The sequence below is a fragment of the Macadamia integrifolia genome, unplaced genomic scaffold (assembly GCF_013358625.1).
Source record: "Macadamia integrifolia cultivar HAES 741 unplaced genomic scaffold, SCU_Mint_v3 scaffold3474, whole genome shotgun sequence".
Classification (NCBI taxonomy): Eukaryota; Viridiplantae; Streptophyta; class Magnoliopsida; order Proteales; family Proteaceae; genus Macadamia; species Macadamia integrifolia.
This window is the reverse complement of record NW_024869530.1, coordinates 4,379-9,156: the sequence shown is the minus strand read 5'-3', so window position 1 is coordinate 9,156 and position 4,778 is coordinate 4,379. Positions and strand designations below refer to the sequence as shown.

At 39.4% G+C, this 4,778-nt stretch overlaps 1 long non-coding RNA gene across 1 annotated transcript; it reads left to right on the top strand.

The window, feature by feature from the left end:
* The first annotated feature begins 3,158 nt into the window (after nucleotides 1-3,158).
* LOC122068160 lies at nucleotides 3,159-4,034 on the top strand. Its single transcript, XR_006136995.1, has 3 exons — nucleotides 3,159-3,319; nucleotides 3,457-3,499; nucleotides 3,719-4,034. It is a non-coding gene; the product is annotated as an uncharacterized LOC122068160 (long non-coding RNA).
* The last annotated feature ends 744 nt before the right edge of the window (nucleotides 4,035-4,778 follow it).

The following is a 4,778-nucleotide window of genomic DNA, read 5'->3' as shown; positions in this document are numbered from 1 at the left end:
AGCAAGAAGAGAAGAAAAAAAAAGGAAAGAGAAAAAAAAGGGGAGAACCAAAGATTGTCCAAATCTTCTCTCTCCTCCACATCATCACCAAATATTGTCCAAATCACACCAAGAAGAAGAAAATCATCCCTAGGAGAGAGAAAAAGAAGAAAAAAAAATTAGGAAAAAAAAAAAGGAAAGAAAATAAGCAAAAATATTATAGGAAATTCATTTCTCTCTTCTCTCTCCTCCATCTTAGCACTTTTGGACTCAAAAGATCTCACAATCAATTGTGGGTTTCTCTCTTTTAGGAAAGATAAATTTGTTACCTTACCTCTCCATTCCATATAAATACAACTCATGTAAGAGGAGGGGAGACAATTGATTCTTCTTCTAGTTTTTTTTTTAGTTGCTCTCTCTTTCTCTTGCTCTCTCTTTAGTTCTAGTTCTTCTCTATTTTTGCTTTAATCACTTTTGTAATAGTTTTTTTTATGTCAATTAATGCAAGCACTCTTTTATTTTTATTCAGTTCTTTTTATGTTTATGATTTATGCAATTGAGTTGTAATTTTTTAAGTTATAGTTCTAGGCTTAGATCTAGGTGACAAGATCATGAGCCGTGGAGCAATTTTTTTTCAAGTTCAAGCATTGATTCAAGTAAGTAGGCTCCTTCAGTAGTCTTCTCTCCCCCCTCTCATTCCCTCTTCTGACTACCATTTCTTTCTTAATTTAGGATTTTTATTTTCAGTCGTTACATTATTGTTATCCCTTTCCCCCAAGGTTCATGGCTAGTGTATGTGTTGGCTTTGCCCCTCCTAGCCATAGAACCATCAATTTATTGCTTTTATTTTAATTGTCTCCTTTCCCTAAAGTCAAGTAGAGAAACCCTTGTAAGAGTGACTCTCTGGTCAAGTAGGGAAGCTCATATTATGATGCATCCCTCGGGCTAAGTAGAGAAACCTACTTGTGAGTCTCTCTCTAGCTTTATCCCCTTTCTTTTACTTTATTTTTATTTCAGCATTTTTTTCCTTTATTTATTTATTTATTTTTTTAATTGCGTGGGTTGTTTATTTTCAGTTATTTATTTATTTAATTGCGTGGCTTGGGTCTTTAAATTCTTAGATGACGAATGGTTAGGACGTTATTTTAGATACATATGTTAGGACGGTAATTAGAATTAGATCACAACCATTAATCGGTTCACTTTCGCATTATTAAAAGAAATAAAAAAATAAAGTGGCTGCTCTCCCTGTGTTCGACCCGTAGCTACACCGATCCGTACGCTTGCGGTTACATTTTAAATCTCAAACAGTGACAGTGATGGTGAGCGTCAACCGTTCTCTGTGATCCGTCCTCTTTTGACTACACAGAAGATTCCCAAGAAGGACGATTGGTGCCATAAGAATTTTTTTCAGACCAGGGTACAATGCAATGATAGCTTGTGTAATATGGTGATTAACCCTGGCAGTTGCACCAACGTCGTTGCTGAAGATGTTCGTAAGTTAGGTCTAGAAACAGAGCCTCATCTGAACCCCTAGAAGGTTGGGTGCGTGAACAACAATAATCTGAAAATTAATGAAAGGTGTTTGCTCACGTATTCCATTGGTGGACTAAATGGTCAAATTCAGTGTGATGTTCTCCCTCTGAAAGTCTGTCACATTCTTCTGGGGCACCCATGATTGTTCGACAAGAAAGCCAAGCACTGTGGTTATGAGAATACATACTCTTTTCAGCATGGTGGTCTTGAGATGAAGTTTCTTCTGGCAAAGGATCTTCCCCCTCTCAAGCTCAAGATGACAGTTGGTATTTTTCTCAAGTGCATTGACTCTGACGGCATTCTTAGACCTCATCCAAACTCGACAGGGTTGAATTCTTTTCAAAGGAGGAGAGTTGATGCAAATAAGACTGCACTTACCTGGTTGGACCAGCATGACCGGTTTTGGAAGCCAGGGACCAAGAAGAACTGGTCCAACCCAGGTTTTTGGTCCAACAAGGGTTGGAAGTAGATTAGTTTAATATTATACATTTTATTTTCTCATGTTTACTTTGGATAGGATACGTAGGAGATAGAGAACTAGGGTTGGTTACAAGAGAGTCCAAGTAGGAGTCTTGTTATTTTCTCTTTAAATACTTGCATATACCCAATGTTGGGGAAGGTGAAATTATTTGAATGAGAATTAGTTTGATTTGTGCAATGTGTGAGGTGTGATTTCTTCCCTTCTTCTTAAGGCCTTTCATCAAAGAGGGAGGAGAGGTTAGAGGAGCAAAGGGAGGCAGGTGGCTGTCGGAGGGGGGAGAGGGGCTGATGCCAGAGACTGCTGGGGGGGAAAGGGGCATGGGGAGGTCAGATCATAGGTAGAGGGAGCGAGTTTTGTGCTTGTCAGATCTAACTTAAGATACTTACTTCCCTGTTGATCTCTTCTTTGTGAATCTGGCTACTATGCGATATAAAAACAGATTGAATGCTTTCTTGCGGTCTTTTTGACTCGGCATCTTCTTATTCACAGTTCATACCCTTGATTCAGCTCTCCGAGGGGTTTCAACTCTTTCTCAAAATCCCTTTCCAGTCACATGCTAGAAGCTTCAAATATGATTGCAAACTTGAGCCAATTAAGCCTCAACTAGAGGAAGCATCCACCTAGTGGAGTTGCATTGCTGCATTGATTATATCGTCTTCTTCCTGGAATATTGTCACCATCACCTTGCTAGACAAAATAGTGTTAACTTCTCTCCTTGCATTATCAATTTTTACAGATAGGAATTCTTTGAGTTGTGTGTGCTTACTATGAAAGTTTTTCATTAGAAGGGAAATATCTTTCTGATTTTAATAGTCTCTGCCTTTCTGTATGGCATTTGTTAAACATACATCCATACTTTTTTCATTGGAAAGCAGGTTGGTTCACGGCATAGTGGGTGGGCAGGTGAAGACTAGTCCTTTATCCAAAAATGTTTTTCATACATGGCCATATTCTTTAAAATATCAGTTTCTTCTGAGGGGAACCAGAAATAGAAGTTCCATCCATGGAGCTGGGGAAGAACTGATTATATCCTTCTCTTGAAATCAATAGTATTTATCGTGTTCATGCTTAAATTCAGTGATTGAAATACATGTCGAGGGGATTTTAGACTATGCTGTTAAATATTCGCTAAGGTTGTTTAAGACAATTTGCTGAAATTTCTACTTCTTTTTAATGAGCTTATGTCCTGGCAGATAACCTAATTGTGGATGGGAATGTTCCTGAAGAGGAAATCTTGTCAGTGTTAGATGTTCCTCCGGGAAAAATGGGACGTGTCATCGGAAAAAGAGGAGCTTCTATCATGTCAATCAAGGAATCTTGCAAGTAAGCTCCTCTCTCTCTCTCTCTCTCTCTCACCCACACATACACACAAAAACTTGTTTACATCTCTTTCCCCATTATGTGCACATTTTGGTTTAGACTTGCTGGTTTCATTTACATTTTTAATTGCATCTTAACAGTGCAGAGATTCTCATCGGAGGTTCCAAGGGACCACCTGACAAGGTTTGTCAATTTATACTATTAGACAAACTTAAGTACTTGGCACCCTCCCATTTTCTGATTTGGTCCAGAACTCATCTCCTTGCATGACTCATCTGTAAATTTGGAATTATAAATCTGATGCATGATGAGTTGCTGTCGTGTTATTGCTATGGTTTTGACAGAGATGACTTCATCAGTTCATCCTTCATCGTTAGGTTACTAAGATCTGACTTCGTGTAGGTATTCATCATTGGACCTGTGAAGCAGGTGAGAAAAGCAGAAGCTATTTTAAGGGGGAGGATGCTGGAAATGTACTGACAGCGTCGAGTGAAATGGTTCACCCTTCATCTATGCTGATGCTGAAATGTTCGGTTCTTCGTTAAGACAGTATATATTATAAGGGGCTTGATGATTAAATACCTCCGACCATCGTGTCTTTGTGTAAAAAGATGCTCAATCATGTAGAGAAGCTGTTCTCTGCTAATATTGGTAATGCTATTGGACCTATTTCTTTTCATAGGCTAAAAATCAGGCATTGGCTTGCAAGTTACAGGTAGAGCTTGATTTCCACTTATCCTCCACCCAATAATAACCTTTAGGCTTGTCGTCCAGGAACTTGTTCGGAAATACCGTAATGAAAGGAACATAGGATTTTGTCGCTAGTGACCAAATATGATCTTCTAGCTTCCTGTAAAACCTATCATTAAAATACCCCCGGAGGGGTAAGGGCTAGGTGGAGCAAAAAGGGTTTTTTCATGAGATGATAACTATGTAGCCCCATAAATAAAATAAAAATTAACTTGGCCGCGGGGGGGGGGGGGGGGGGGCGCGGATTTAGAGTGGTAATTCTTGACCCAATGTGCCAACCTACTTTGATCCCAATCTGGTGATATAATAAGGATTCCATTTCCAATTGATGCGGAAGATTCTCTAACTAGGCCTTTTATTGAAGAGCCCATGGCTTGTATTGGTTCCTATGGTGTCAAGTTCAGGTCGAGTGCTTAGCTATTACCCTGTGGGCGACACAATGTTGCAACCTTAACCTGACCCACTTGTGATTCATTGCCACCCCTAGGAGAAATTGGGCCAGGGTCAAGTCGGTTAGTTTGGGTGGGATCTGCGTTCAGATGATGGATGGATCAACAATTTCGCCTTCTTAATTAAGATGTGGTGGTGACCTCTAGGGTAGGGTTGTTTGGTCGATTCGATTTTGGTCCAAGTTGAGTTGGTTTGGTGTGGGAATGGTGAAACTGAAATCAAACTAGTAAGGAAATTCTGGTTTTAGTTTGTTAACAGGTCA